We start from the raw sequence: 7,769 nt of genomic DNA, 5'->3' as shown, positions 1-7,769 counted from the left end.
GACAGAGTCTGAGGACTACGAAAAGTCTGAGGAATAAAGTCTGGCGGTAATGCAACAATTGGATGCCAACCGCCATAAAACAACAACAACAACAACAACAACAACAACTATTCTAGTCACAAAGACATATCATGACCTCATGGGCTTTGTAACACCAAAGCAATGGAAGGAGTACTTTTACGGACCAGGACAGTCTGAGGGCTACGAAAAGTCTGAGGAATAAAGTCTGGCGGTAATGCAACAATTGGATGCCAACCGCCATAAAACAACAAACAACAACAACAACAGTGAGTGGCGGGAATGTAACTATGGATACCAACCGCCATAAAACGCCAAAGAAGAAGTTTTTTTCCCTCTCCTTTTTCTCTTTTTTAAATGGTATAGCGTAAAACACATATTTTGAATATGTAGATCTACAGTGAGGGGCGGTAAATGCACCTTTTCAGTTTGCTGCAAACCACCATTAAAAGCAACAACAACAACAACTCAACCGACACACTTTTCTGACAGTTTAAACCATGGTTGGACTAAATAAAGGTGTTTTATGGCGTTATTGTGTCAGATCAGAACTGTTGTGTCATTTATGTGGAGTTTGGCTCTTGTTTACAGTCTGGTTGCTATGGTAACAGCTGTGGAATCACCTCTGCCTGTGTCATGTTTGTGCTCACGTCCAACCAGGAAGTGCAGTGATAAACTCTCTTTATAGACATACATTTCTAAGATCTTTAATAACCGAGCCTCAGAAAAGCACTTGGTTTAGGGCCTTTTTCCTCTTGAGATTTCACTGCATCTTTTCCCGCCGTGTCAAGTACTTTTGTCAAAACAAAAACGCATGACAACGGCCCTGGACATCTGACGGGCTTGACCAGCGCTAGAGCCACATGCACTTCAGACGGGGAAGTCGAGAGTATTCAGTTAAATCCATAATCTGCAGATAAAGTGCTCTAAATGTGGCCCTTTACGTCACACTAACTTTACTTCTGCTTCCACCACGTTTGAGTTCAAAGGCGGCTCACGCACTCTCGGAAAAGAAACGCACTAGAACGTTCCATTTGTGCGTCGATAGTCGTTATATTGTCGTGTTTCTTCTGACAATAAGAACACATCTGTAGCGACTAAACTGCAGAGCAAAACGTCACGGAGATCAATTGATAATCGTGATGGTTCAGGTCAAAAAGAACCACAAAAATTATAACCGTGACAATTTTAAAAGCAAAATTAAAACATTTTGATTGAATAAACTCCGCCGTCCGTGTTATAAAAGCTCTTTTCGTGTGTTTCAGAGTCTGCAAAGTCCAGAGAAACACTATCAATATGTGATCGTCGATAAATCGGTTCGATACGATACGCGATATTTAGCTCAACGAAACCTTTAATTTTCTCTCGTTCTCGTGCTCCGACATGGGACTGTTCCTCAAGATTGTGTATTTAAATAAACTTAAATTAGACAAAAACAGCCAGATAGAAAAGTTATTTACATTTAAGTTCAACAATTTTGCTTCTAAAATTGACAAGAGTATTATTTTTTACCAGAAAAATTGCAATTATCAGTTCACAAACCACAATCTGCACAAACTGAAACTATACAAGCCACAAATACTGTTGTAAAATGTACTAAAAAAGTCTTGGCATGGCGATATATCGATACAGCAGCCCACGATATCGATACTCATCACAATACATCCATATTTCACACACATTTGCTTTTTTGACAGCCCTGAAAACAGCTGATCTCCGCTTCACATTCCTGCATCGATCCACGTAACAAAGTAGTTCATAATTACAATAGCTCCTCTTGTAATAACTCGTATCGTTTCCTGAGACAAAGGAGTGGTTTACATGAGTGTTCGAGCTCTGAGACGTGAGTAATTTAACTGCTATAAAACTGGCCCTGAACAAACCTCTGCACTTTGTTTACAGCTTCCTCGTCTCGTCTGAACCCAAAACCCCATCGTCCCTCTCAGTTTCTGTGATGTTTCGCAAACGTTTCAGCCGAATATAATGTGATCTGACCGGAAAAGCTGGGATTAACCTCAGAATATCACAATATACGACCGATCCAGGTGGTTTTGTCACAGCGAAAGCCTCAGACATGAGAGAACGATACCAGCGCCGCTTTAAAACACACTTAATGTGGGATTTTACTGCATTTACTGGAGTTTTAGGTCATGACACACACTTTGCACAGGTTTTACTGGTCAAACACTCACACAAATGTTGAGTCCACAATAGTTTTTCCATGTCATCTCCAGATATGTTCAATACTTCAACACAAATTACACCTTTGTGCAGCTCGAATGCTACTTTAAGTCTAGGAAAAAGTACATATTTATCTTTTAAAAGCAGTTAGTTATATTTGTCATGCAGATTTAAAAGCATTAACATTTAGAGCTTGTATCTGACCATCATTAAGAGTGTTTTATGATCCACTTCCTTCTGCACATTCTGGTGACACAGGATTTTAAAGGGTCAAAAACGTGTCTAAACTTGTTATTATCGTGTTGTCAACAAACAAACAAGGCAAACCGCTTCTGCAACGCTGCACCGAAGGCATTTCAGACACTTGCACATGTTGAAATGGTAAGAATAAACGCGTGAGGAGCAGAAAAATAAACTAAAAGGAACAAAAATATAACCTCAAATCTGAGTTTAGAAGGACACCAGACGTTTCCGTGTTTTAAACCCACCACAAAGCATTCAACAATTAGCCCTAAAACACGTCGTTTTAACAGCTCAAATGTGTAATTAGCTGCATAACATTCAAGTACAGACGTGTTTTAATTAATAATAATCATTTCTAACCTGTTGGCACGGGTTTAAAACGAGAAAAAAGGCGATGCAAATCCGGGAGCTAACACTTTGGTTTTGTTAGCATCGCGGTGGCTAACTTTACCTGCGGAAACACACAGCACGGCGGAGGCTAACGCGCTACATGCTACATGCTAAAACCTGCGGCAAAACAAGCGAGACGCCGCGGGATTCAAGCGCCGCCAGCGGACTCACCGGGGCTTGTGGCGGTGTCCGCGCGGGGCGTCGGGGGTCCTGCGAGCCGCGGGCGCTCCTCTTACCCCCGCATCGTGGAGTTTGTGCGGGGGAAACGCGGGGCAGGTGACACGAGTTAACTCTCCAGCGGAGCTAAGCTAAAGCGCGGCTAGCTGCGATCCGCCGTCGACATTGGCAGGTTCGGCGGAGGGTTTTTGGGGGGGCGCGCTCCGGGGTTTTGAGGGGGTCTGCGGGGCCCAGGAGTGTCCGCAAAGCCCTCGTCTCCCTCGGGCACGTCGCGGCTTCTTCCCCGCTGGGTTATTTTGGGGTGACACGGGCGCTCCGCGGTGTGTTGTCGTCGGGGAGACACCAAAATAATCAGTGTTAGAGACGGGACTCGCTAAAGCCTGGGCATCTCGCGCGAGGCTGGGTTTAACGCGCTACGTCACTCAAACGCTTCATTAAAGGTGATTTATGACGCTTTCTGTGGCGCTTCCGGTGTTGAACTGTAACAAATGTGGATTGTTGTTCCACATTTTGTTCGTTGTAAACCGCAGTATTGATTTGAAAATACGTAATAATAGAAACAGTTCCATTGACAATATCGAAACTGCAGGACTGATAAGCCCCGCCTCTTCATAGTGACGTATTATTGCAGCATCAGCAGTTATTATAGTTGAAAAAGGGTTTAAAGGTTTATGTTATTTTAGAGCTTTACATGTTTGACCTGGAGTTAGAATTTTTAAATAATCACACGAAGAAGAAAAATAAGTTATAGCAGCGGAGAAAGTGGAGGATTTAAAACTGACCTTTATAATATTGCACTAATTTCAAAAGGATTTCAAATTCTATTTTATTGTCATATAATTTCCTACCCTCCATAGGTGAGGGTTTCCTACCCTCACCTATGGTTATGAGCTTTGGGTAGTGACCGAAAGAACAAGATCGCGGATACAAGCGGTCGAAATGAGTTTCCTCCGCCGTGTGGCTGGGCGCTCCCTTAGAGATAAGGTGAGGAGCTCGGCCACACGGGGGGAGCTCGGAGTAGAGCCGCTGCTCCTCCACGTCGAGAGGAGCCAGCTGAGGTGGCTCGGGCATCTGTTCCGGATGCCTCCTGGGCGCCTCCCTCGGGAGGTGTTTCAGGCATGTCCCACCGGGAAGAGGCCCCGGGGAAGACCCAGGACACGCTGGAGAGACTATGTCTCTCGGCTGGCCTGGGAACGCCTCGGGATCCCCCCGGAGGAGTTAGAGGAAGTGTCTGGGGAGGAGGAAGTCTGGGAGTCCCTGCTCAGACTGCTGCCCCCGCGACCCGGCCCCGGATAAAGCGGCAGAAGATGGATGGATGGATGGATGTCATATAATTGGGTATTAATTGAGAGAGAGAAAAAAAATATATATTTTATTTGTCATACACAATAACATTTCATTATTTGTTTCTGTATTTGCTCATTGTTATTCTTTATGTGCGTCAACCACAATAATGACATTAGTGTTTGATCATTGGTTATTGTTTATGTTATTTAAACTTTATATAGGACTATTGTAAATATCAATTAGTAAAAAATATTAGTATAATGCGAATTAATTTAGTGCCTTTTATACTTGTTATAATATATTCATCCTGCTCTTTGTAACTGTAAATGCACAAACTTAAAATGATCTTGGAGAAACTTAAAGTGCACAAATAGAGTTTCTTTAGCAGGTCTATTATCTTGTGTATTACTCTGAAACATAAAGTCAATTATCATCTTGTCCCATTCATAACTCCAACATAAACCAGTTTGTTTATGAATCTCATATTTACTTAGGTTAAATCCTGATCCTGGACGGTCCAAACCAGGCCCGCGGGCCAAATGCCCAGGCTCTAGTGAGTCCATCTTGTTGACAAGCAGCTGCACGGCGCGCTCAGCCAATCAGAGCGCAGAGTCAGTGCGATGCCCTTAAAAGGAGCGCGCTCCGCCCCGCCCTCCGCACGCGCGTGCCGGGCATCACACACAAACACAAGGTGAGTTCACGTTTGTGACGTCAGCACACATCAGGCATAAAACGTTATAAAATATTTAAATTAAAATGTATAAAGTGAGATATTATCAGATATTTACAACAAACAAGACTTATAACGTGTTGGGAATACTGAATACATGCATAAAGAGTATTTTATAACATTTCCCGTCACATGAGTACTGTGCATTGAGTTACATTATATTATATTGAGTCAATTATGAAAACAATATTAAATATAAAACATAATATGCGACTAGGAAATATACTGGATATAAACATGGAAGACAGAATAATAACTGCCATTAAAACCTTTGAATTCATGGACAACACCTTTAAATGTTTTGCAGATGGATTTTTGTCTAAAGGGATAAAATAGATCTGTTCAATTAAAACTCATATTCGTAAACAAAGTGTATAGAGTTGTAGGGTAAATTGGGGTTGAATCAAGGTTAAAATAACATAATGCAATTACTGTCGTGATCATATGCAATGGTATTTATGTATTTATTTATTTGTCTATGGGAGTTTTTATTTGTTTATAGGAGATCTTCTACTGAAAGTGTTTTTCAGACTTCCTATAAATGATCTGTTCTTTTCTTCTGTATCTACCTCTGTATCTACCTGCGTTGCACCAATGAAATTTCCCCATGTGGGACAATAAAGGAATATCTTATCTTATCTTATCGTATCTTATAACAAAGGTGATTCAAATATGATCTAAGTAGATGTACATGAGCACGTACTGTCTGTTGAGAAAGGGGAGGGCAAAAATGACTTTGTTTGTTTATTTGTTTGTTTGTTGTTTGTCCCAGTGGCGAGTCTTTGAGCTGCTTCTTTTGGGGCGTGTGCTCGATGTTTGAGTGTTTCGTGTCTTCAGCGTTCACAGCGTTGTTTAGAGCCCACGTTTAGACGGACGGAGCATCAGGAAAGCATCATTTGTGTGCTTTTTATATATATATATGTATACTTGTGCAAAGAATTCAAACTCACTTCTTTCACGTTGTTATTATGGGTTTTGTTTTTAGAATGATGAGGCAAATAATGAAATTAATCATTTTTAGAATATGGCTAAGGTGAGCAAAGTGTAAAACTAAGAATGGCACTAAAAGAATCATAAAAACATTGCACTTAAGATTTTATAAATGTTGATATTAAAACACTTTAAAAATGTAACGTACGATCATAAACAGCTTCATCTTCTGCTTTCATTTGTCTGATTGGAGAAGGAATCTGTGTTTTCTATTTTTCTCACTAAAACTGTGCAGTTTGAACCCTAAACTACACGGTCAAATACTGAGATGTGGTTTTACTTTGAGGGACGTGAGTTTACTCTGAATACTCCCGAATTAAATGTTCACTCACAATAATAACAAGAAACACGTCTGATTCTTATATTGTTTTTCCCTTTATTGAACTGGTTCCATCTGCGTCTATGGTAAAAGACCTGCTATTTATAATGATAATGATGATGATGATTATGATTATGATAATAATGATCTTTGTCTAGGAAACAAAGCTCTAAATGCTGCTGTCACGTCTCTGAACAGTAAATGCTGCTGTCACGTCTCTGAACAGTAAATGCTGCTGTCACGTCTCTGAACAGTAAATGCTGCTGTCACGTCTCTGAACAGTAAATGCTGCTGTCACGTCTCCGAACAGTAAATGCTTTAATGCTGTGTAAAGTCCACAGAGCTCGTCGTGTCCTCAGTGAGTTTCCTGTTTCCTTAAACGACTTGTACATGTCCCGGGGGACATCTGTGCTGTGTATTTGGTGAAACATCCTCATTTATTCTGCTTTTATCACCAGCTCCACAAAGTCCAAACACAAATGACATTTGAGCGGCGCTTTGACCCATGAGTTCATTCAGCGACAGACAAATGACATGAACTAAAGGTTAATGGGGCAGAGCAAAGTGCTGCTGGGCCTTTCACAGACAAGAACATCATATATGTCGTTTTTACATTGTCTTCATAAAAATATTACTTATTATTCAAGTGATATTTTAACAAAGAATGAAATAAAAATGTGTCTGAAAATGTCTCAGACACAGACGACCCTGCTCACCTGGACACAGACTGAGCCACTCCCCTCAAGCAGGAGGCCACGCCCCTCAAGCAAGAGGCCACTCCCCTCAGGTAGGAGGCCACGCCCCTCAAGCAAGAGGCCACTCCCCTCAGGTAGGAGGCCACGCCCCTCAAGCAGGACCAGGACCAGAACCTCCCTTCACAAGAACAGTTTCTTTCCCTCTGCTGTTGGACTCATGAACACTTTAACTATCATTTAATCACTCACTGTTCACTTTCTACAAGTTCCTATGTTTGTGAATTATGTTCATTGTTAATGGCATTAAACCTTTTCTGATTCTGAAGTTTCGCACAAAATGTGAATGGACCATAAAATGAAGCACAAGCTAAACGACCTCTATTTCTTACAGTTTTTCCTTATAACGATCCCGATGTATCAAGATTTCATTAAGTCCATGGCTGCTGTGTCGCCAGTATCAATATTTGTTGTATTTTGGAGTAAAACATTCACATATTTCTGGACAATCTGTTAAAACTGTTTGTTTTTAGCCAAAGGGGGCGTGGCAGCAGCCCTAGCCCAAAAGTACCCATATGACCTGAGACATCTGTGAACTGGCCTTTAGTCACGTGGTGCAGGAGCGCTCTGTCATACACTAAAGTTTAGATACAAAAGTTGTGATACTATACTATAATATATATATATAATTCAAAATTTCAGATTATTATGCTGTAAATACATTTATATAAGTATTTAATGT

At 41.1% G+C, this 7,769-nt stretch overlaps 1 protein-coding gene across 1 annotated transcript in view; it reads right to left on the bottom strand.

Annotated features, from left to right (window-relative positions):
• Positions 1–3,350, bottom strand: part of fbxo46 (F-box protein 46) — a 13,987-nt gene extending 10,637 nt beyond the window's left edge. Inside the window, exon 1 of the mRNA XM_072456003.1 lies at positions 3,004–3,350. The gene's annotated coding sequence lies outside the window, so the exon portion shown is untranslated. The remainder of the gene's footprint in view (positions 1–3,003) is intronic.
• Positions 3,351–7,769: the final 4,419 nt, after the last annotated feature.

Source organism: Eucyclogobius newberryi, unplaced genomic scaffold, assembly GCF_026437365.1.
Source record: "Eucyclogobius newberryi isolate DKJ021-1_F unplaced genomic scaffold, fEucNew1.0.hap1 SCAF_10, whole genome shotgun sequence".
In the NCBI taxonomy this organism is placed as follows: Eukaryota; Metazoa; Chordata; class Actinopteri; order Gobiiformes; family Gobiidae; genus Eucyclogobius; species Eucyclogobius newberryi.
The sequence above is the reverse complement of the archived record's forward strand: the minus strand, read 5'-3'. Positions and strand labels throughout refer to the sequence as shown.